Source organism: Typopeltis vanoorti, chromosome 3 (assembly GCF_054136105.1).
Source record: "Typopeltis vanoorti isolate ZY-2024b chromosome 3, IOZ_Tvanoo_1.0, whole genome shotgun sequence".
Classification (NCBI taxonomy): domain Eukaryota; kingdom Metazoa; phylum Arthropoda; class Arachnida; order Uropygi; family Thelyphonidae; genus Typopeltis; species Typopeltis vanoorti.
Window position 1 is genome coordinate 65,958,226 of NC_143551.1, and position 26,976 is coordinate 65,985,201.

The following is a 26,976-nucleotide window of genomic DNA, read 5'->3' on the forward strand; positions in this document are numbered from 1 at the left end:
GGTACTTGTGATGTGCACGTTATTGATGTTATTTTGTCAAAATGAAATGTGACGCATTTGAAAAAAAATTATGTACTTACTGGATTTGGATAGTTGTGTTACTTTCAAAAATTTTATTGTGGTTTAAAATTATTAAGTGCTGTGTTTTGTAAAGACATTCTCGTAATGCTAACGGAGACGACACATTAGCCTATATACATAACTTCTTGCTTGCCACTTACATGGAGTGTGCATGCTCGCCGAGGAGTTTGATGGATGATTGACAACTGACAGAGAGAGAGCATTCAGTATTGAGGTAATTGAGGAAAAACTAGAGAGCTAATGGAAGTTTAAGAACACAGGCCGGCAAAATTTTGTTCTTAGGAAGTTAAATTTTTATGTGACAGTAGGGGGCATATTAATAGAACATTCCGAAATAGTAATCGTAGAATTGTGAGCCTTTAAAGTGGAGGAGTTAAGACTGTAAATAAGTATTGGTAAATAAAAGAAAATATTGCGATTGACTTTCTATAGGAATGTTCGAGGAAATGCTGATTGAAAATTTTATCTGTTTTAAGGACGCCAGATCTATCTGTTATTTCTACTGGAAAAGGAGACGGAATTTAGCAACTTACATAAACCAGTAGCAGAAACTTTTTTTGCTGGTACAAAAATCAACAAAAATTGAACTGCATAAGGTAAGAGTACCTATACTTCAGTGAATTCAGAATATCCTACTTCAGAGTCAGGAGAAATAATGTGTGCTACATAAGGGTGATGAAAAAGGATTCTATGAAAAAAGAAGAAGAGAATCTTATACAGTGGTGAGCTATAAGGGGCTCGCCCGAGCCCTTTGTTAAATTTTTCTCAAATTTGCAAGCCCCCTTGTTCTTCTTGTTTACTTTTTTATGTTTAAAAAAAAAAACACATAATATTTTGAAATATATTAAGTGACAAACTTATACGGTAACCTAACAAAGTGATTTTATTAAATAAAATATTATAGTTACTGTTACCACCATTTTACAAATAAGAATTCACTTTTGGTAATCACATATAAATAAATAGGACTATAAAATAATGCCCCTTGATTGGTACCATTGATTATCACTTGAAGTATAAAAACAAAAGAGAAATATAACATACTTCAATAGATAATATTTATTTATTCTTTATAGATTGTTTGTCATAAAAACTTCTATCGCAAACAAAAGAAATTTATTTTGTTTATAAAAAATGCGGACTATTGCATATGTGCGATTATAAAAGATTTTATTCTTATTATGTTTTGATAGTTAAATAATGTTTTTCTTATAATGTTTTGGCCAGTCTGGTTGGCCGAGTGGATAGCGTATCCACTCTCCACCCAAAAGGCTGCGGGTTCGAATCCTGCTGTGGGCATGGATGTTCATGATTGTCTATGAAAATAGTGGTGGTCAGCAGTAGATGCCGTTGGTGTAGATGATGATGGTAGTTGCGGCTAGTGGAGACGGAGAGTTGTTGAGTGGGCGCCCTCCTTCAATGAGTCTCTGGACTCCCTGGAGGTGTTATGTAATAATAATAATTATGTAAAATAAATTAACACAGATGATTGTGTGCAAATATTTCATATTTAGATCATGAAATATTTGTTTAAAAATGATAGCCCTTACAGGTTGATTGTCCCCCCCCCCCCATACTTTTTGATTGGCATAAGCCGTATTAATAAGAGTTTTTGTGTGAAATGCAGCTTTTTTTTTTTTTTTTTTTTTTTTTTTTTTTTTTTTTTTGCTCGACAATGCGAGCCCTTTGTTAAAATTTCCACAGCTCATCACTGATCTTATATCTTAGAAAAAAGGCCTTAACAAAGAAACCGAACCAGTGGCGGCTCGTACATAAGCACTGCGACATGTACGGGCCGCCTCTGCAGCACCCCCAAGGAAAAAATGAAAAAAATTAAATTTTGTCTGTTTATAAATAATAACAATGCTTACAACATTATATAAATGCAGTACAACATGTTAAAGGTTACAGCTTATGTTTTGGCATTGATTGAATAGTTAATAATTGGAATTGTTCAATTAACACTTTAGATTACGAAACAAATGCACTGCGATCTAATGCCGATATTCGTTTGCTCTTGTCATTGCACGTTACATCATTCCCAACTATAACTGCTCAAACAGCAGTGTATTTTTAGTATGCTTATGCGCCTTATTTCTGTGAGATATGAAACGTTTATTATTGACGCATGTTTGTGGTGAACTATTTTTTTGTAAATCTTATTTTATTTTGTTAAAATAACATATAATTATTTATTTATTATAGAATACAAGGCTGAATTATGACGAGTGTCACTGTTGAAAATATGAAAAGAATTATATTTTTTCAATTATCGTTACACGAAACAAATACACTGCGATCTAACACCGATCATTGCTATTGATACGAAACTTTTATTATTGGTGTTTGTTCGTGGTGAGGATGAAATATTTTTAATAAAGCAATTTTTAATATGTAAATTTATTTATTAATAAATTCGTTACTGATTAGGGAAAAAAAGTTTTTTTGTATATGCAGCACCTCCACTTGAAATTTTCACTGGCGCCACTGCTATGAACATTTTGTTATTGTGTAAACAAGGTGTTTAGTCTAGTAGACGTGATTAAGTATATGTTAAATAAACCAGTAATAGAATGAGTCAGAGAATGGGTGATCTCTAAAGTGTAAGTTTATTTTTAAAGGCCTTGAATCCAGTTAATTTTGTAGTTAATCGTGTAATTTTATTTGAAGTGTATATATTGTTTTTGTTTTATTAAATGTGTATATTTTGTATTTGGTCTTGAGTTAGTAATTTTTCGGATTCTGAAAGAAATAGTAAAAAGTCATTGCACCAATCGGAATTGAATCCTTGTGCATATAAATAAAAACACTCGGAAATTAGAAATAATCATTATAGAGAAAATCTCATAACAAATGAGGATTGATAATAAATAAATTAATAAATAATCTCCCTCTTTATAACAATTGGTAACAGAGATCAAATCTCTTTATAACAAAGAGTCACTACCCATTTTGAAATTTATTGAGGTCTCTTCAGTGGGAGCCAGTCCCTGGAAGATTATTATTATTATCATCATCTCCAGACCTCTATGGAGTCAAAGACTCATCACGAAAGTTCTCCTGTCATACACACAGCTCATCACACTGTGCCTGAGAGTACACTCTCAGGCAATGCATTCCAATCATTCACAACATTCCATACAAAAAACTTACTTCTTACTCCTTTGCTTACGCGCACTCCTTACACAGCTTCCAGTAATGACCCTGTGATGACATCTTGTTCTATTATTCCCACCATTCTATGTAAAACTTCTTCAACAATTAATCTGGTAATAATCTCTTAGTAATTTATATCTCTCAGTCATATTCCTCCTCCTCCTATCCACCAGTTTCTTCAAATTCATTTTCTCAATCTGTCTTCATATTCTAAAATGGAAGCAGAATCTTCTTATTTCTATAAGTCAGTGTCCTTCACATCATTGCCAAATTTATTATGTTGTCCTCACAATTTTAGAAATGTGTCCTCTAAATTTTATATCTCTTTCCACCATCACACCTAGATCTCCTATTTCCTCCACCTCCTCCAGTACGTCCTCACCAAGTGTGTATTTTACATCTCATCTTTGTTTTCCAAATTTTAAAACTTTACACTTTGCAATATTGAACTAATAATCCCACTCATGTGCCCATTCACCTAGTCTATTCATGTCCTCTTGTAAAGCCACATCTGCTCTACTTCCCATAGTTCTTCCCAACTTTAGAACAACTGAATATCCCTATTCAAACTTTTCTTAGTATCATTAAACAGCAATGCCCCTAAAACAGACTTGTGAGGCATATCACTAGTCATTTCCCTCTTCTAGGATATTGCTTCCCCCACAACTTGCTGATACCTGTCAGACAGCCAATCTCCAATCCAATGCACTAATATAATATACAACCCCACCATAGTTTAATTATCAACTTATCATATGTCAATCTATCAAAAGCCTTTGTAAAATATAAGCATATTACTGTGTATTCATCTCCCTTGTTCAATGCACCTGTCACCTTATTGTAAGAAGTCAACAGATTACGATAACATATTCTTCTCCCGTTTTATAGCATTTTTATTCTGCTTAGTGCAGGATCCACTATAATTATGCGGCTGTGGGAAAAGATGTAGAAAGTTTTTTACCTTGGGTGTATTATATGTTAAAGATACCAAGAAATTTATTATTTTTTTTTAATACACCCAAGGTAAAAAAACTTTCCAGAAATTTTTATTAATAAGGTCAAGCACCTTTTGTCTACTTGTATATGAGATATATATATATTTGGCTCCCACTGATGAGACCTCAATAAAGGTCGAAACCAGTCTGGGTAGTTGCTCTTCCCATTATGCATTGCATTATAAAATAACGTCAAGTGTTCAGAGCCCTCTAGCGAGTAATGTATTGGACGAAACACACCAATATTTGGTAGACGTACACAATGAAACATGGGGATTCGATTTAACGAAAAAAAAAATAGTACCAAAAGTTGCCAACAGGGTAAATTTTGGTGCTGCCAAATTAATTTTAGTAGGTGTGCTAATGAATGACTAAATGCTAAATGAGAGACAGCACACATCAATTTCATGACGTTTATTGTTAATTACAAGTAAGATTCAATATGACCACCATTCTGATGTTCCACGAACTGCATACAGCGCATGACATTTTCCACAGTGGCTCGCAACACATCGAAATTGATTTGTCTCACGTGTAACGTTATTCAATCTTTCAAAGTTGAAATATCGGGTACATGTCCTTGATACACAATGCTTTTAAGAAATCCCCACAGCCAAAAGTCACAAGGATTGAGATCAGGCGATCTCGGTGGTCATGGCGTGGGAAATGCACGACTAATGATTCTTCTGTCAGAGAAATGTTATCGTAAAACACGCTGTACCTGAAGTCCGATGTGGGGTGGTGCACCATCCTGCATGAAGATGGTCGAATCGAAACATCCTCTTTGCTGCAGTTGTGGAACCACAAAGTTCTGTAGCATATTGGCATACCTGTTAGCATTGACGGAACAGGTCACTGGTCCATTTTGGCGATTTTCCTCATGAAAGTGTGAACCGATGATAAAAGATGCCGTAAATCCGCACCACACTGTGACTTGGGGCGAGTGGATAGGCATCTGCAGACACGTGCGGATTAGTTGCAGCCCAAATGCGACAGTTGCATGTGTTAATATCGCCATTCAAATAAAAGTGCGCTTCGTCACTCCATAAAATCTGCCACGGGCAAGCATCATCCACTTCCATTCGCACTAAGAATCTCAAAGATAAGTCGATTCGTGTGGTCACAACACCAGGGCGCAATTCTTGAACATGACTGATTTTATAGCAGTAAAACTTCAACATCTGATGTAGGATTTTCCACACCATTGTGTATGCAATATCCGTTTGCCAGGATATTGCTCATGCACTGCTGGTACCCTGCACGTTCATCATCTCCTGTTCCACAATAGCAGTTCCAACTTGTTCAACTTGTTGGTGATTGATTGGTTTGCGTCCCCTGCCTGCCTACCTGCACTGCTAGAGTTCTAGTAGTTTCAAATTACCGAATCAGTTTTCGCAAGTTTGTTACGCTAATCGGTCCTTTTCGTAAATTTTTCATATGCCAAAAATCACGCAGACAAGCACTGACATTATTGTTCCACTGATAATAGAGTTTGACTAACAAAGCACGCTCACGTAAGGTAAGAGGCATCGAAAAGCAGTTCGTCTACGAATGATAAGAAATCTCACAGGCTTTCCTTTTATTGCATGATCACTCACAAGAAACGCGATAATACAAATTAATGCATTTTACTCGGTAAACAGCGCCAAAATTTCCCATGTTGGCGACTTTTGGTACTATTTTTTTTCGTTAAATCGAATCCCCATGTTCCACTGCGTACGTCTACCAAATATTGGTGCGTTTCGTCCACTACATTACTCGCTAGAGGGCCTGAACACTTGACGTTATTTTATAATTACCCGGTATATACTAAGCCAAGTAATATGAAGTCACGAGCCTCTATATACAATTAGCTTAGACGTGAATATATTTCGCACACAAAACTTTGTTTTGCTTACTTGGGAAAAGCATTAAAAACCAAGTATAAAATTTCTTGGTATCTTTAACATATAATACACCTAAGGTAAAAAAAAAAAACTTTCTACACACACACACACACACACACACAGGTAGTCCTCGACTTACGACGGGGGGGTTCCGTTCCAACGTCTCCATCATAAGTCGAGGACTTTTTTAATTCTTGATTTGTTTGATTTCTGTCATATTTTTTTTATTTATAAATTAGGTTTCTATTTATATAAAATATAAATTTATGAAAATATATAAAATATTTTCATAAATTAGGTTTCTATTTAACTTAAAACAGTTTAAAATGTATAAACTTACATAAGCATTTGTAAATTATTTATTAGCATATATACATATAAATACAAAATTAAAAAAGAAAAATTTAAGAAAAAAATAAATAAACACATATTGAAAATGGTGCACTTACTTTAATTTGAAATTCCTTTAAATATTAGTTAACACAAACAAAAAAACTTATTAATGGTGTCTTTAATTAAACAGGTGAGTAACTGTCACTCATTCGGACAATATGGTTATTTCTCACGATCAGGAGTAGCTTTTTTAATCAGAAAATTGGTTAATATTGTCTGTTAGGTTTTTTCTTCATATTCGCGATAACATCTGACTGCTTCTCGAATTTGCTTTTCAACTTTGGCGAAGCGATCAGTGTCTTGATCCATATTTTCGAGTACCTGAAGTCCTTGATTTAGTTTAGAAAATACTTCAGCTAATCCTTTTACAGTAAATTTTTTTAACAATTTCTCTTCTTCATCTTCCTCATTATTCCTTTCTTCTTCTACAACTCTTTTGTTTTGGAAAATCGAGTCTTGATCTGTCAGTTCACCTTCTTCTTCGTGATCTACTAATTCTTCTATATTGGTAATATTGATTTCTAGATCCAGTTTTCAAAAGAAGCAAAAGAACAAGAACAAGCCTTGGACAGGACGGCATGGAAATCTCTTTGGCAAAATCTCAACACTTAAAAGCATAAGAGATCATAGACTAAGAAGATCTAGTTTTCTTGCAATTTCAATGATTTCTTCACCAATTTGTTCTAACATACTATGCTCATTGTACTCTTCGAGTGTCTCCTGCAGTAGTAACTTCTTCCAAATTCCTTGTATACATTGTTCCGATGCTTCCTTCCATGAAGTTGCAATGTTCTGGATACATGTGAATATCGTAATTTTCCAAAAATCGTGTAATGTTATAGCATCATTGTCCATTGCTGTTATTGCTTGAGAAAATGTAGTTTTCAGATAATATGTCTTGAATGTAGCAATTGAACCTTGATCCATAGGTTGAATCACAGCTGTTGTATTGGGCAGCAGATACATCATATTTATATTTTCATTCAAATCACCAATGTGAAGAGGATGTCTTGGAGTATTATCAAACAGCAATAGAATTTTAAAAGGAATGTTTTTTTCAAGACAGTAGGCACATACTTATGGAATAAAACAATTTAAGAACCAGTATTCAAATAAAACAATTGTCATCCAAGCCTTAGGATTATTCCTGTAGTAAACCGGCAACTAATTCTTGTCAATGTTTTTCAAATCTCTGGGGTTTTGTGAACGGTAAACAAGAAATGGTTTTAATTTAAAACCAGCAGCATTTCCTCCAAGAAGAAGCATAATCCTATCTTTAAATGCCTTAAAAACCAGGCGCCGATCTAGCTTCTCTGTGAATGTAAGTTCGTTCTGCACTCTTTTCCAGAACAGTCCAGTTTCATCTATGTTAAAAATCTGCTCTAGCAAATAGCCTTCATCTTTTATCATCTCTTTCAGATTTTTCTTGAAAATTTTGGCAGATTTTGGCAAAAATTTTGTTTCCTTGAATTGTCAAATAGGCTGCATGCTTTTGTTTGAATCGTAAACAAACTGAGAGGAATATTCTTGTTGATTTGATGATCTGTCCATATCATCAAAAGCCTCTCCATTTCATGAATTGACCCTTCTCTTTTTTTTGTTAAAATTGTACATTTCATATTAACTTCTCCTTTAGCTGCCTCCATTATTCTTGATTTATCTTTTATAATTGTTGAAAGTTGAATCCAATAGTTTTTCTTCTTGTGCTATTTCACCGACTTCCTTTCCTTTGGCATATGCTTTAATGACCTTCATTTTCACATCTAAACTTAAAGCTTTCCTCACCTTCTTTTTTATGTTGCAATTTTCATCAGTAGTATTACTTCTCTTACTAGACATGATAGGGTTACAACGAAATACAAAAATTGCAATGAGAGAAACGAACACTCGACTGCTGATTAACAGCTAACATGCCAAAGGCTGTTATAAGTTATCAGTGGGTGAATCATAGCAGCAGCTATTGCATATTGGTGATAGGCTTTGCTTGTCGACTAATGGCGATGCTGCAATGCATATACAAAAGCAATGTGATATAGGAATGTATATGCTGGCGGCAAAGTTAAATTAGAGAATTTTTAATTTTTTTTCTTTTTCTTTTCATAAGTCGAGGACTACCTGTATATTAATAATCAATACTTGAGGTAGAAAAAGCTATCGAAAACCTAAAATATGGAAAGCCAGCTGGAGTATTTGACCAGAAAGTAAGATGTGGATAATTCATGGAGTTCATGCATTTGCCACCACAGAGGGATATATTTTCTCATGAAATACTAAGAATTATTATTACATCTGACTTCCATGCAGTCAAAGACTCATCATGGGAGGAACTCCATATAAAGAACCTTCTCCTCACAGCATCCTTATACAATTTCCAGTGATGGCCTCTTGTTTTACCCCCTCCCATTCTATGAAAAATCTCGTCCATGTCAGCCTGATAACAACCCTGACTAGCTTATATGTCTTTATCATATCCCCCTCCTCTTTGCAATTTACATTCTCTCAGTCTGTCCTTACACTCCACTTTCCAAAGACCACTGACCACCTTTGTGAATAATTATTAACAATTTTATAAATTAATAAAATAAAGTCGATATATATTTTCATTTCATTATCATTATTAGGATCATTTATTAAACATTATAAACATAACTATTAAAAACAAAAGAATTTATTCATAAAAATTTATAGTTTTTGATGTTTTTATAGTCAGGCAACTCGGTTAAAAAATTTGATACTGGTATAATTTCCTTTCTATCCCTCGGTTGACAGGAAATGATGCCACTTCAGTTTATTTTATTCTTCCATGAAAAATCTAAACACTGCAAAATTATTTCCATGTGATAAAAACAGTACAAGGAAATAACTTTTTTTTTCTGATAGCAAAACTACAGTGAAAATCATGTGGAGTATCATTAACTAAGCAATTTTTGTCAAGATATCTGATATTTAAATATATATATATATATATGTGATTTAAAAAAAAAAAAAAGATTTTTCAAAAGGTCTTATTTATTTTATAACGAATTTCCCTCCCCCTTATAAGATATATATATATTATAAATGTATAAAATTTAAAAGCACTTGTCTGTGTATTTTTTCCTTCTCATTTGGCATTTAACCAAGGTAGCATATCTGAAAATGTTGTTGACCTTGAATTTAAGTGTTGAAAATGTATTGCCTTCTGAATTGATTAGGTGATAAAATGAATGTTTATGTTGAATAACTTATCAGCTGAATTTCTATACCTTCTGCATTCATCATTGTGCTATATAGTTTTTTTTGAACATTTTTAGCTCTTTCAAGTATTTCAAGTAATAACAGAAAAGCAGAAATACTTCAGCTTTTCTGTTATTAATTGATGTTCATACATATAGACACTGATATTAGTCCTGTTAGTTTATATAAGTCACCTTGTTTACAGTTATATAGTGCAGGCTTTGCAATGTGGTTACTTCATAGTAAAAAAAGGTACAGTTATGTGTAAACTTGAATGTGGACATGATATGATGGATATTCAATAATGAATTCTATTGTCTAGTGTAGTTATTTTTTATCTGTATTATGTGCTCTCTTTGTGTATAGAAATGCAAAATACAAATCCTGAAATAAATACATGAAATGCATGCACGCGAGCACGCACGCACACACACACACACGCACACACACACACACACACACAGTATATATAGTTTAAATTTTATTTTTCATAGAAAATACAATCTTTAGGACAGGTCTTTAGGCACCATCCTGTTGAGATTCTTCACCTATTTTAATCATTTCTTTCAGCAGATTATTAAATGGACATAAGTTATCGTCATCTGATTATGTATTCTCAGGGGTGATATTCTGATGGTACAACATAACTAAGTTTACATTATTACTAGAGCCTTATGAACAGTTTTCTTCCAAAATAATCTGTTGTTTAATCTTTAATAATTTCAGAAATGGAAAAAAAAAAAAAAACATAACTACAGTAATGATATTTTAATTCAATTATACCCTAAGATGCAGATATTTTGGTTTGTGTGTCACAAACCAAAATATGTTATGCAGTAGTAACAATGACATATATTTCCTTAATAATTATCCAAATTTAGAGCATAAATAGTCCATTGTCAAGGTTTAGGTTAGGATGATATAGATGATCCTTGGTGTTTGAATTTGTAGATGCTTCCATATACATCTTTGCATCATCTCTGCAACTCATCATCACCTCAGAACCGCACATGAGAAGTTTTATTGCACATATTTTAATCTGTTTGAATTTTCCAAGATTTATTCTACACTGCAAGATAATTTGTGATATGATACACAAAATGAAATATCTATATTTTACAGTATAATCTTATTAAAATAACTTTTCTGTGGTTACATGTGTTTTTATATTTAAATGGATTTCCAACAATTTTCTCTTCATAAAAAAACAAACACCTGTATTATGGCCTACCTCTGAGTCTTTATCATTAGCATTAAACACCTGTTTTGCTAACCTTTTCTACCTCATTCTGATTAAAGGATCATACTACCTTAGGTTAACTTTGATGACATGCTCCTAAATGCCAGTGATGTCAAGCTCTTTTCCAATACTGTCTCTTCATTTCTAACATGTCTGTTAACCGTTTTTTTTTTTCCAACTCTAATTTTTCTAACTAACTTTTTTTCTAATTTCACATTCTCAAGTTAACAGATTGATTATCACTGTCTTGTATACTGCATATTTTGTGGTTTGACTACCTCTTTCTTATTCCATATTAAGTGATTCAGCTGGCTCACAACCATACTAGCTTTGATTATTTGTTATTAGTTTTTATTATTATGTGATATTTTGATTTATAGGACTTCATTGCAGTCCTAACAGATTTATTTGGAGAAAAATTGTCGATAGGAAGTTAGTAATGATGCAAACTTCGTATAGTACTATTATAATATCCTGTACACCCGTTAAGGATACATATCAGGAATTTGATGATGATGAGTACAGTTTATTTAATGAGGAATTGCACTGGACTTTATTTAGGACTATAACATCATTTGCATGAAGTAAGAAGCTGAGTTGAATATTACACATTTTGATATCAGGTTTAATTGCACTCTCCTTTGTGATCCTTATTGATAATGAATGACAGTGAAGATAGTGTTATATTTTTATGGTGGTGGTCTGTTGCACCATTGTTAAATTCTTCTTCCTTATTCTAATTGTCTTAATATCAGCTGCGCCTTTGTTAACGTTATATTCGCTAGGCTCCCAGCACCTTATGTCTCAGCTAACTCTTTGCTGCTTTACGCTCAAATTAACCATAATCTGTTTAACATATATTTTACTGTTAATCCTACTTAATCTTATTTCCTGTTCCCACTGCTAGCAAACAGACTTTAAGTTATCAGCCTATCTACGATATTCAGGTTACCAATTCTCGCACTAATCAATTAGAAAATTTTATCTTTTTAATGACTGCACCATTCTAATTGAACTAATGTAATTTGAGAGTCAAGGTAAGGAATACAGGCAAGATCTTAGTTAATACACATATTTTTCTATTGCAAGTCGAGGCAATTCTTAATCAGTGTAGCACACAGGTTCACTAGTTTTTTTTAGAGATAGTGTTCATGCAAACAAGCAAAACATTTTATTTAAACCTTGAAATAATGTACAATATACACATCAAAGAGGAAATGATATCTCTCTTTCTGCCTATTTCTATATACAATAGGGGCAACACACAACTGATTGTATTGCATGCAACTTACTTAATCCCATCACAATGTTAACTAATCTAAATTAAGCATGTAGCTATTCCCTAAGTTACACATCAGCTTATTTTCTTCCATTATATGTACAAATTTAACAATCAATCTACCCCTTTGTAACCATAACTCATTACTTAACATTTTACTAACAAATTCCTGTAAGAACTCTAATTACATACAATAATTCCAATTTCACCTTTACAAAGGTGAAATTGGAATTATTGTATGAAACATTAACAAAATTTGTGCCTACTTACAATAGCCCTTTACATACACATTTCAGTCAGTTGCACAATACCTCAGTCTGTTTTCACTATAGATTACGATCATTTCTTGGACGATGTATCGGTTCTCTCTCTGGGAATTGCCTGATAAGGTTGCTGGAATTCTTCCATCGGTAACCGGAAAAGAACTACCAAAATTTCCATTGTATCTGCAGGTAATCACACTCTCTTAACTGTCCATGCATCCCAGCAGGAGTTCCATCGAATAATGGCTGCACCTCCACACCTGGAACCTCCGTTCTCCAGGAAAGGGCAAAACTTGGAATCTAAAAATCGAGAACCCTTGCTGGTCCATCTCAGTTCTCTTTTATATCGTCTGTAATCCTTTGTTACTATGATATAGTTTCAAGGATTACCCGCCAGCATGATGACGTCACCTCCCTCCATTTGTGGGCGCATATTTTTATATTTGCAAGATATTGCAAACTTTGTTTTTGCCCAGTCATCGTTCTAATCTGGGTTAATCCCCTCTTTTCATTTTATAATACAGCTCAATGGGCATTAAATTATGCATTTTTACAGTAGTAATATTACTATATTTATTTTCTTACAATATAAATTCTATTTTATATATGTGGAAACCTCTGTAAAATCGAACTCGAAAAAATTAAATTTTTTGTGAGAGATTTTATAATAGCATGCATCCCTATCTTACACCATATTTTACATATTCATCATTCTGTACATCCTTTGATCTAATCACAACTTCCAATTATTGGCTATATACTGCTGTGTAGAATGTTCTGTTTTACGCCATATAATTGTAGTGTTTTGAAGAGCTTTTTTTCTTGGCACCTTATTTGTTTGTTTTAAAGTAAAAGTCTGCTCTTGACAATCCTGTTTGCACAAAATCCATGCTTATTTTCTTCCTAAGTTTATCTACCACTATTTTTCTTAGCCTCTTCTCTAGTATACCTGTATAAATCTTACCTGAAACACTCAGTAAAGAAATCTCTCTCTCTGTGTCTAGAATTCTCACATTGTTTTGTTTCCTCTTTTAAAGAAATTAGTATACTGTGTGTGTGTGAGTGAGAGAGAGAGCTCTATTCCAATCATCAAAAATTTGAATCTAACCATCTGATCAGATCTGAGTTTGTAGCATAGCAACTATAAATTTTGTATTCATTTATTTTTTTATGCGAATCCCATCATGAAAAGTTATAAATCTATTGTATAGCAGTATTAATGCAATGAGTGTATCAAAGATTAGATAATCCACTGCTGTAGAGGCCAGATATGTTTTTTTTTTTTTCAAGCTATATCAGACCAACAGCAAGCATGGTGATCTTACATAAGATGCAACAGTCATAAAGGTTCATGCCCATGATAGGATTCAAATCAGTGGACTGTTGATTGGAGAGTGAATATGCTATCAACTTGAGCCAACCAGGATCCAAGTGATTGCACTTGATATCTCCAAGACTTTTGACTGGGTCTGGCACAAGAATCTATTAAGCTCCCACCATTTGGTCTCTTCTCTGACTTCTGTAACTGGTTTGCCAGTTTTTCTCATTGGATGCACATTGTGTGTGATGACGACCAGTTCCTTGTCATCTACTGTGCAACTAATGATGGGTCTCACAAAGTTCTGCCCTTTCATCCACCCTCTTCCTTCTATATGTCAATGACTTGCTCCAGTTGACCACCAATCCACTACAGTTTCACTGATGACAATACACATTACTTCTCACTCAACAAACCTTGTACCAACAGACCATCACAACCTTCAGAGTAAGAAGCTTTGCAACCCTAAATTCTGATCTCCGAACCATTCTTAAGTAGAGTTCGGATAACCTTGTTAGTTTCAATACTTGCAAAACACAGTTCTGCTTCATTTCCAACAAAAAAAAAACCACATCTCCCAGCCTTACCTTTGGCAACACCCAAATCTCTAGGCAAAATGAGATCTCTCCGTGGGATTACTTTGACATCAAACCTCTCTTGGCATAAACACATTACAGCCATTGCCTCCTTGGCATCTAAAAAATTAGGATTCTTCTTTTGCTCATGGCATTTCTTTATTTCTGAACAGCTGTTAATCCTTACAAATCACAAATCTGCCCAGTCATCGAGTGCTGCTCATACATTTGGGAGCAGTGCCCCTAAGAGTTCCCTAAAAATACTCAATGCAATACGAAGAGAGCAGACTGATTAATGACCCGCCCCTGACCAATTCACTCCAGCTGCTTTGTCATAAGTGTTTAGTATCTACCAGTGGCGTCATGTGCCCATTTCGGTTGGGTGTGCTGTTGTGTGGGTTATGCAACCCACTATAAATTTCATGTCAATTTGACCATATGCATGGACGTCTGCAGAAAATTTTCCAGGGGGAGGGGGACAAAGCTTGGAGACAAATAATTACATCAATAAATTTTTATAATTATTGATGTAATTAAATAATTACATCAATAAATGTCTTTCAGCATTTTTGATGTAATTATTTGTTGATGTAAAGTATAAATACATTATTTTCATTTTACATCGATTTTAATGATCTTTAATTCTTGGAAAAAAAAAGTATTCGGAATTAATACAGTTTTTAGCACAATTTCATATATAAAAAAATTGACTGGCATATTTTATTAAAAATCAACTAATTAATTAATCCTAAATCAAATTATTTCAGTTTAAATGCAAAAAAATCACAAACTAACAAGTAAAATAATATTAAATTACATACACTTACCTTTTAAAAATGTATTTTTTTGTTTAAATTTGTTTCACTATAAATTTACAATTCACACTTCACTCAGTGATTCACTAGACACAGAAGGAAAATGAACACTGGTCGCTGTTCACAACAGTAATGAACATTTTTTTAGAAAATCAGAAAAAGATGAACCAAAAACAGGAACACGTGCTTTATTGCTGCAATAAAACACGTGTTCTATGGCTACCCCACCGTGGGCCTAAACAGGCCAACCCATAATAAAATTTTAAGACAAAAAAGCGTCCCATGGTCGCGGGTGTAAGATTACATATCTCAATCACTTTTACGATTATAATTTGTGGAATTTTTCTGTGGATGCACATGACTGTATGATTGCATTTTTATCGATGTATGAAAGTTTTGAGAGTGCGTCAGTGCTCATCTTAATTGGTCCAATGCAATTAATTGCAGGATAACTTTGAATACTTCTGCAGTGGGGGAACAGTCGGTTTGTTTTAGGATTTATTAGAAAACAACAATTAAGGAGAATGCTATATTTTGTTGGTATATTTGAAATACCCAAAGTTGAAAATATGTGAACCATCATTTATAAGACATGCGAGAATAGGAAAGAATAAGTATGAGTAGAAATACTTTCATTAATGCTAAACGAATTATTAATAATTAACATTTGTGATATCTGTGTCCTATGAGTTGCTGGGTAGAGCGAATAGCACAAGCCTATAAAGTCTAGACATGAATAAGTGAATTTATGATGGCATAATTAAAAAAAAAACTTACGAGGAGACAGAGGGTATGGCATGAATAAATATGGTTTGATGGAGCAGCCAATCATTTCGTAAAATTTGTTGCCCATGTTATGTGTATTTCTCTGGTTTGTGTATATTTTGCTCCATTTTCCAAGAATTTTCTTTTGTTTACTGAGGCTCAATGTACATAACATCCGATCATTATCGGAATTATCCACACTTTTGGGAATCCTACATTCATTAGTTTTTTTTTAGTATCAGAGGTTTGTCTTATCAATCTCACGTATGCTGCTATTTTTTTGTAGATCAACAACGTCTTATAATACACAGAATATTCATTTTTATTCAGGAATAGATAATTTTTACTGTCTGTTGTTTCTGAAGATTAGAATAAAAATATCTCTATGCCATTTAAAAAACTTTGCAACCTCAACAGATGCTATACTGCATAGCAAGAGAAACATTTAGGTTTTTTCTCCTAACATCCACTTTCAAATTTTCAGTTCCAGAAAACGTGTAACAGCTGTTTGTAATGCAGCCATCAGATACAGAAAGCACTCTACTCATGACAAGTGACAATGTTCAATTGGATTGGTTGACACAATAACCAATCACAGCTGGTCCATCTTCATGAGGTGAGTTCACTCAGCCTCGCCTTCTCAGCAGTTTAAAAATATTAGAACGCTAAGAATTTGACCCACTGCACCCTCTTTACATATTTTCAAAGGGCATTTGCATTTTGAAAGCAAACCCGGGCTATTAACGCGAATGTGATGCAATGTTTATGCGTCAAAAAAGTGCCCTCTTTATGAAGCATAATGCTTCATTTTCTTCGTGAAGAGGGCAATGAAGCATTAGTATATTGTGTTTAATTTTAGGAATCACGCAAAGTCTGCAAACAATTAGGGGAGTCTTTAATGAGAACAAATGCAAAAATATAATATCGGTGATACTGATATTTTGTGGATGAGCACCACACACCTAGCACACCCGGATTATTCGCCCCTGGTATGAATCTTTTATAAATATTTCCATGGCAAATATTCATCAGAACTAGCATCAATAATTCATGCACACCTGCCCCCCCCCCTTCTCTTTCTCTCTAACAATTCTGTTGAAATGTATGCAGCTGCCATCTAACATCCTTTCACAGTGCAACTCCTAACTCACCAAACAAGTTTCTCCTCTTTCCTTCCTGCAATTCTGAAGCAGCTTTCCCTCTTATGTTTTTTCCAAGGAATACAATACAGAAGCCTTCAAATCTAATTTGAACAAGTTCTTCCTTACTCAAACCATCTTCTGTGCATGGTGTTAGCATACTATAGGTTGACCGACCAACCAACCTCTCATGTATGGGTCTAACAAAAAATAAATAAAAATAAATATTTTTGAAGCTTTTTTCCAGTTGGTTAGACTATAATAAATTTAGTTTAATCCTTTATCCAAGTGTAAGCAAACAAAGTTTGCGCCTGAAGTATCTTCAGGACTGAGGCAACTCATGGTAAAGGTGGACTAAGCTCTCATCACTTGTCTTAGTATCTCCCATAATTCAAAGCACATCTCCTTGTGGACATGTATAATGCTATGCATTAAGAGTAGGGCCACTACCCAGGTCTCGTCAGCAGGAGCCAGACCCAGAGGTGGTGATACTAAGGTGGAAGTAATGGAGAAGTCATGTTTACCTATACGAGTTGGCAAAAGGTGTCTCACCTTATTATTAAATTACTCTGGATGTAGAGAAAGATGTTGGAAGTTTTTTCCCACTTGGTTAACTTCCAACATCTTTCTCTTAATCCTTTTTTTTTTTGGAGGGCCATGATATTACTTCTTAAGTTGGAAAGTGGATTGTGATCCCGTTCCCTGTTCAGCTAGGAGAATGTAGGTTGTTGTTCTGCCTTTATATAAGTAATTGGTCAGACCACACATGGACTATTGTGCTCAGATTTGGTCACCTAGTTTTCATTGTGATGTGGAAACAATGAGAGGGTGTCCAAAATTGAATGATCAAAGTGATATCAGGACTCTGCATAACTAAAGAGTTGGTTGTGCAGTCTGTTTGAGGGAATGTGGATTGCAGAGTTTGGTGGAGAGGAGGAAAAGAGGAGATAAGATAGAGATCTTCAAGTTAGTTAAGGGATTCCACCAGATTAATACAGAAGGAATTATAAAGAGAGTGAAGATGGGAAGAACGAGAGGCCATTCCTGGAAGTGTATAATAAAAATGTGGTGAAGAAGGATGTGAGGAGTAGATTTTTTATGCGGAGAGTTGTTGGTAAGTGAAATGCATTGTGAATGCAGGGAATGTAAATAACTTCAAAATTCATTTTGATAGACATGTTGCTGGATGAGTGGGCCTCCCATGATGAGTCTGTTGACTCCATGAAGGTTCTTCTCTCTTCCATCATCTATGTGGATGATGATGAGGCCAAATGAACTCTTTCCACTTCTGTCTGTCCCTGGAGGGTCCGAACAATTCTGTCCAGTTTGTTACTTGTTGTGATTTGGTTTTCAGGTCCTTTTTTATTTTGTCTATCCATCTAATTCTGGGCTGCCCTTTGGATCCTTTACCTTCCATCGTTGTATTCAGGGCTTTAGATGGTAATCTTTCTGTGCCCATTCTGGTCACATGACCAAACCATCACAGTCTTCTTTCTTGGATTTTATCTATTATTGTTATTTCTTGGTTTAGTCATTTCCTTATGTCTTCGTTTCTTAGTCTATCCAGCAGAGATACTCCAAGTAGTCTTCTTAGCCAACCTATTTCAGTAGTTAATAATTTTTTCTCTTCAGCCTTTTTGAGATTCCAGCATTCACTTCCATAGAGAAGTATTGGGAGGACCATTGTTTCATAGATTCTTACTTTTGTTGCTTGTTTGATGTTTCTTGACTTCCATATTTTATTAAGTCATCCAAAAGGTTGGGATGCTTGACTGATTCATCTGTTTATATCTCTTGTAATTTCACCATTGTATTCAATTACTCCTCCAAGGGGTGAAGTTTTCTACCTGCTCTAGATTCTTACTATCAATTTCAATTTTCAGATTGGTGTTTCTTTTTCCTATTTGCATAATTTTTGTTTTATCTATATTTATGTTTAATCAAAATTTTATACATTCTTCCTTTATTTTATCAGAAATTCGTTGTAGATCTTCTTCCGTGCTTGCAAGTAATGCAATGTCATCTGCAAATTTTAAATTAGTTTTCATTTTTGAAAATTATGGAGACAACTACCGTGTTTGAATAAAAACTTTAGTTTAATATAACTAAAATCTACATTCCTAAAAGAAAGGATTAAATTAGTTTTAACCAAATGAACTCTAACCAACCATGAAGGTTACTAAAATAATAATAATAAGCACTTGCTGGATATTTGTTCAGGACAGGGACTAGTCATTACTAACCATATTAAAACATAATGATGTGCACAAATTTTATGGAGAGAAGACACAAAATAAGAAAAAGTCTCATTGACTATGTTTTTGTTGATAGTGATATCTTCATGCTGATTCGAGACACAGGACAGAGTATACAGGGATTTGAAATCAGAAGTGATCTCCATTTAGTTTTGAGCAGCTCAAAACTAAATGTCATACTGAAAAGAAAAGTGTATAAGAAAGTTTAAATATAATCAAAATCGAGCAGCTTTCAGAGGTGAAATATAGACTCAAATATACAAATATTATTCAAGAAAAACTGAAAGAATTTGAAAACAAGAACCAAACCTTGGAGATTCATTGGCATACCCTGATTGATTGATTCAGCCGGAAGTATCTGCAAGGGTAGAAAAAATCAGAACTGCGTGGTGCACTCAGGAAGTGAAAGAGGCAGTCAAGGAAAAGAAGACAGCATAGTGAAAGATCCTGGCATGTGAGTCAGCACATGCTCTGAGAGTATACAAAAAAAAAAAAATATATATATATATATATATATATATGCCGGCTGGGGCATCACGAAGTTAAACAAGTCCCCTGTTGTTTTGCACTACATAGTTCAGAAGGCCTGGACAGAGGGATGAATTCCAGATGATTGGAGTAGAGCTCTCAAGCTGGAAATAGTTGAGAAATCATGGGAATATAACGAAGATCTGTATTTAAGTTTAGTAGATCTGGAAAAGCATATGACAAGGTGCGAAGAAGAAAGCTATTCAAAATACTACAGTTGTATGGTGTGTCAATGGAGCATTATCAAGCAATACCTAGTCTTTATTTGAGTTGTAAGTCAGCAGTTAGAATTGAAGGAAGTACAGGAAGATAGTTTAATGTTAAATCTGGTGTCAGACAAGGATGTACATTATCCCCTCTCTTATTTATTATCTATATGAATCAAATTATGAAGAAAAGTGATATTAAACCTGATATCAAAATTGGAGATGTTAATCTCAGCTCTTTACTTTATGCAGATGATGTTATACTTCCAAATAAATCCAGTACAAGTTTGCAAGATTCCCTGACTAAATTGAATAACTGTTGTAATAAATTTGGTATGAAAATCAGTAATAAGAAGACAAAAACAATGAAAATAGGCAGAAGCATTGAAAATATCAACTGCATTGTGAATGGAGCCTACAGAAAAAGTAAAACATTTCAGGTATTTAGGCACAATTTTTAGCGAAAATGGTAAATTAAATATTGAAATAGACAACAGAATCAACAAAGCTGGTATGGTTGGAAGTTAACTGAATAAATTTATATGGAATAAGAAAGAAATTAGTGAAAACAGTAAATTAGCTGTATACAAGACAGTGTTTATGCCAATTTTAACTTATGGATCTGAGAGCTGGGTCAGAAGTAAAACACTTGACCAAAGACTAGTGACCACAGATATGAGAGTCCTGAGAAAGATTAGGGGCGTGAACAGATGGCATCAATGGCAATATCATATTAAAAACGAGGATATTAGGAAAGAACTTGACATTGTCAGCATCCAGGAATGCATTAGCAGAGCTAATCTCAGGTGGTATGGTCACTTAAACAGAATGGGACAGGAAAGATTAGCAAAACAAGTGTTCTCTGCCAGGTTGACAGGAAAAAGACCCAGAGGAAGACCAAGATATAGGTGGATTGATACAGTAAAATGTGCCTTAGAATATAAGATCTGACAATGTTGGAGTCTTGACAGGTAACAGATTGATTTGGAGGAAAATTGTAGATAGGAAGTTAGTAATGATGTAAATTTTTCATGTAGTACTATCATATCCTGCACACCCTGTATGTATGTATGTATGTATGTATGTAAGTTCCTGAATAACAATAAAGCAAAGCACTGTGTAAAATTAGCTAAACAAAACTCGTGGGGAAGATGTTGGTAAGAACATGGAAAATAAATATTAGGAAGGTGGCGAAATATTGAAAAAGGTCTTAGAAATGGAAGAAAGAGAAATGCAAGAGTAATCTTACATTCCTCTTTCTTTCTAGGTGACACGAAAACTGAAGTTAAAGATATTCTAGATATCTGGAGTAATGACTTTGAAAGATTGCAAAATGAAAGAAGTAGTGACAGCAGGCTGGTAGAAAATATTTAAGAGGAATGTAATCAGGGATACATATCAATATTTGAGGTAGAAAAAGCCATCAAAAACCTGAAATGTCGAAAGACAGCTAGAGTAGATGATATCTGAACAGAAATGCTCAAATATACAGCTATAAAAGTTTTATAGTGGCTGCACTCAATAGTTCAGAAGGCCTGGTCAGAGGGTCAAATTCTAAATGATTGGAGTAGAGCCCTCTTAGTAATCCATCTGTAAAAAGGAAAATAAAACAATGTGAGAACTACAGAGGAATTTCCCTATTGAGTGTTTCTGGTAAGATTTATGCAGGCACACTCAAAAAAAGGCTAAGGAAAATTGTGCGAGGGAAACTTGAAGAACAAGCTGGGTTCAAGTCAAACAAAGGTTGTCAGGATTAAATTTTCACGTTAAGAAAAATAGTTGAGAAATCATAGGAATATAACAAGATTTGAGTTTTTAAGTATTTAATTTTTATAGGTCTGCAAAAGACATATATATGACAAGGTGCCAAGGGAAGAGTTGTTCAAAGCAATACTTAGTCTATATTTGAGTCACCAGTTAGAATTGAAGGAGGCACGAAATATGGTTTGATGTTAAATCAGGTGTGAGATAAGGGTGTACATTATCTCTACTGTTACTCATCATTTATATAGACTTTATGAAGGAAAACGATATTAAACTTGATATCAAATTTAGATGTGTTAATCTCAGCTCCTTTACTTTATGCTGATGATGTTATAATCCTAATTAAATCCAGTACGAGTCTACAGGAGTCCCTAACTAAATTTGAATAATTACTGTAATAAATTTGGTATGAAAATCAGCAACAAAATGACAAAGACAACGAAAATAGGCACAAACATAGAAAACATCAACTGCATCTTAAATGGAGAATCTATAAAATAGGTAAAACATTTCAGCTACTTGGGCACAATTTTTTAGTGAAGATAACATATTAAATATAGAAATAGACTGAAGAAATAGCAAAGCTTGTATAATAGGAAGTCAACTGAATAAATTTATATGGAATAAAATAGAAATTATTCCAAACACTAAACTAGCTGTATACAAGACATTTTAGCTTATGGATCTGAGGGGTTAGAAATAGAATTCTTGATGAAAGACTGGAGATCATATATGCAAGTTCTGAGAAAGATTAGGGGAGTGAACAAATGGAATCATTGGCAGAATCATATTTAAATTGATTAATATTATTTTATTTATTTATTTTTTTGACTTCCACCCATGAAGGGTTGTAAACTTATAGTACATTCATACAGTAGGATGGTAAGGATTTTTTTTCTTCTATTTTTTTTATTAAATTTTGTAATTATTTTTTGTACTTTTTTTAATTTGTTTTTTTACCTGCTCCACCAAAATCTCTGCTCTAGAGACCAAACATGAAACCTTTTCAAGCCACATAGTTTTCTCCAATAAGTGGAACCTTATGTGGTGGCCTCTCACACCTGGCGATGAAATATTTGCCACCTAAATACAGCCCCATACACCCAAGTCCACTGCTTGATTCAAACCCATCTATTTATAGTGAGGGGAGGGAACTGAAAAATTGCAGTTGTGATATTGTCTTAATAATAATATCGCAATATATTTTTTCCCCTTCAGAAACTCGTTTAGCCTCGGATAGCAGACATAAACACACTCATGCTGCATAAGTCTAAGCAACAAAATATTTTATTATTACTATTACACATTTCATTTTAGTATGGTTGGATACATTAGTTGTGAAGCACTGCTAAGTGTGCTTTATTTAAAACTAAGTCGCTCCACGGTCAGTTTCTGAGCATAGGAAAATAAGGGATATTTGAATGTGTTATATATTCATTTATTCAGATGTATTCATTACTTTTAATGTATACTTATAATTAATCATAAACTATCAAGATATCTCTCTAACCTTGCTTCTTTTCGTTGCTTTTTTTTTAAATGTAATTGTGTTGAAATCATGGAGGAATAAGTAATGAAATAATAAATTTTCCCAAACAGAAATCAGTTAGTGCTTGATTTTGTAGAAAGTGCATGACTTGTCACTTTATAATTAATAATTCTTGTCCTATTAGCCTACTAACCCACATAAGTAGTATGTCATTTTCATGGCGATGAGAGAGAGAGAACGTATAGAAACTTATTTAGCATCAAATAATATAATATCATTTATTAGGTTGATTTTTCTTTCGTAAATATCTTCCCACAGTTTAAAAACGCAGAGTACTTCACTTTAAATGCAAATGAAGTTGTAAAAAGACGAATTTGAAGGCCTTCCTTTTTTGCCCCAGTAATCAAGTATACTGCAGTTCGTTTTATTGTTGTTATCGGACGTCAGGCAGCATTAAGTTGAAAGGTAGGGGTGGGGGGGGGAAGAGTCTATGTTTGTTTGCTAAGATCATCTACAAATCCTTTTCGACTGAAGATAAATTTAGTTGGTCCCATACGGTACGGAGAGTTTTTCTCCCGTATTTGTTTCTTTAGACACGCGCACAAAACTGAAAATCTGTGGGCTTAGCGGATAGTGATCCACTTTCTAAGCGACTGTGGCACAGATGTTTGTGAATATAGTATAAGTTTTAGATTATTTTCATCACCTACATGGCGCGACACCGCCATGTGCTCATTGAAGTGGCTTGAAAAAAAAAGGATCTGGTCTCCAGAGCAGCGTTCGTTCTTCGCTCCTGGATGGTTAACCCCTTTGCCCACACACGGCACTAATATGCTATAGGTTTACAAACTTTTGTGGGGGGGGGGGGGGAGAACTAGATATAATATACGCCACTCATGACTTAAATTAGGATTCGACGTAAACTGATCGATGAAACAAATTTCCTATAATGTTGACTACTTCATATTAGTTTTCGCTAACAAAAAAAAAAAAAAAATCTCATCTTCCCTCTTTTACCTTGCGGTGTCGAGGGTTGTTTAATCATCGGACCTCAAATCGTTCACAGGATAAGGTGGTCAGTCCTAAGCCTCGGTGTATCCTATGCCCTGTAGTGTTTAGTTCTCAAGGTTTGCCTGTTTTGCGGGATCAGAAATCTCCAGGATAAACTGGGGGGGGACCCTACTCTCCAAGACCGGTTAGCTTGGCTGTGGCTGAGGAAGATCCTTCAGCTCCTCACGCCACCGACGGTAATCGAACCTAGGACACTCCTTCCCCAGGCATATGCTTGCGAAGCGCACATCCACTAGGCTAACCGCGCGGACATTCGTTCCTGAATGGTTAACCCCTTTGCCCACACACGGCACTAATATGCTATAGGTTTACAAACTTTTGTGGGTGGATTTGCGAGGGGGGGGGGGAACTAGATATATAAAATAAATCAAATATTTTATTTGATTTATTTTATTAAAAATAAATTAAAAAAATATAGAAAATATATTTTTTTAATTCTACAGATTTTAAATGCAGAATCATTGATGTGTATAATATTTCGATAAATAAAGAAGACATTCAACGATTTTTCAGGGTCTTGTTTTAGTGCATTTGTATGACTTCATGTTTAAGTATGACATATTTAATTAGGTCACAATGTAATACAAGTCAGCAAGCCTATTTATGTAATCGAATAGTTATATTTTATTTTATTCATTTATTTTTTGAATTAGGGCGCGCCTTTCCTAAAGTTATAGTAAATTAGAAAGAGAGGTTCAAAGCATAGATCATAGATATCACTAAAAAAAAAAGAAAATATATCGTTTTATTTGACAATACATAAGAAAAAAAATATATAATGGCAACCACTAAAACATCTGTACGTGCTTGTCTGAGAAGCTGCACTCTTCCAAAAAAAAAAAAAAAAAAAAGAAAATGAAAACGCTCTAATTATATGTAAATATTGAAGAAAATCGTAGAGGATTTTACTTTAGCACAGCACTGCTGTACTGTAAAAGGATATTCAACATCTGTTATTTATTCATAGCCAAATTATGCCGAAATTTAAAAGTTTCAATTATACTGAAAAGCTTCAAACTTTACCAGAGGGCTTATGAGAGAACAACCTTTGGTATCTAAGCAGGTTAAAAATCGACGGACTCCGCCCATGAGCTCTTATGTTCACCTTTTGTTAGTACTTTTGATTAAGGTTTCAATATCCTTGCAACTGTTGCGAACATACAGAGCTGGGAATAGTTTAAGTTTTGCAATAGCAAGACAGCTTCGATGCTGAAAGTTGTACTCTCATAAGATCTCTGGTCAAGGTTGGAGCTTTTCAGTATATTTAACTATAAATAAATAACGGATATTTAATATCCTTTTATAGAATAGCTCCAGTGCCATATTTATGTGAATCCCATCTACGAAAGTTTGTAAGCCTGTATTACATTTAGTATCGTGGATTGGCTAAGGTATACATAATCCTGGAATTCTAGAGATCGAACATAGTACTTATTCAAGCCACCTCGGGTCTCCACTAAGCAGGATAGTGGTCTCGTACTAGACCACGTAAATTGTCTGCTACTACCCTAAAGTCATTCACAAACATTCGTAATTCACCTTTTAGTTGGAAAACGGATGCGTTGTTATATGTTGCTCAAATAGAGATTCATTTCTTGGTTCGCTGAGATCAAATCAGATCGATACCTAAGATGTTTAACAGAAATCCTTTATGGTGTATCTGTATCTCCATACTGCATTTGGATGTCCAGTACTACCTTGATGAAAACTTTCCCAGTAAGTGGGATGAGGATTGATGCCGTATTCCCCCCCCCCCCCGGTTTCCCTAGCTTGTCGCACCCCACTAATTGATTACTACTTGCGGAATTAGGGTTATGTGATAGTGCAGTTTATGGCTCTTACCTGCCAAAAACGCACGAAGAATTAGGTGTCATTATGTGTCAAGCATCACGTCACCATCGGAACCGCTGGTGACGTGATGCTTGACACATTGAACAGAGCTTTATCTTCCGTTTTCACGGGAAAAACAAAATGCTGCCATATAGAAAACATCCACCAAAGCACAACATGACGCAAACTCGAAGTATATCTTTGTCATTTATACTTGCTGTCATTTTTCTGTTATTTGTAATATTTCTGAAGCATAGGGATGGAATGTTATACATATTTTAAATAATCGGTATAAATATGAACATGCCCTATTCCCCCCCCCCCCCTAATCTGCCTGGTCTAGCTGGACGGATCTTCTTGAAATTTAATATTTGAAACTCTTTATAAATGATGCCGAGTCATCTTAATTTTTTGCTTCAATTGGACCAGGTGCAAGGACGCAGACTCACAAAAAAGTGGCGAAATTATATTTCACTAACTCCAGTCTGGCTAGATAGATGTTAGGATCTGAGATATTCATATGCTTTAATTTTGGTTTCAGTCGAGTGATTGTTATTATGAAACTTTGGCAAAACGATTCGAATGGATGTTAATGATTGTGTATTTGCCTGGACGAAAGGAGGTGGCAGAGTTTTTCATCCCGTAGTCAAATCAGCCAGAACACACGCAGTTTTTATAATCATAATACACTACATAACCTTAGTTGTTTCGG

At 34.3% G+C, this 26,976-nt stretch overlaps 1 protein-coding gene across 4 annotated transcripts in view; it reads left to right on the top strand.

The window, feature by feature from the left end:
- The window catches only part of BBS9 (Bardet-Biedl syndrome 9), a 347,462-nt gene that overhangs the window by 310,940 nt on the left and 9,546 nt on the right, over nucleotides 1-26,976 (top strand). Inside the window, exon 23 of one of the 4 annotated variants that reach the window (XM_090415675.1) lies at nucleotides 558-656. The exons of the other annotated variants lie outside the window; for them this stretch is intronic. The gene's annotated coding sequence lies outside the window, so the exon portion shown is untranslated. Of the gene's footprint in view, nucleotides 1-557; nucleotides 657-26,976 lie in introns of those variants that run through there. 4 annotated transcript variants of the gene reach the window in all.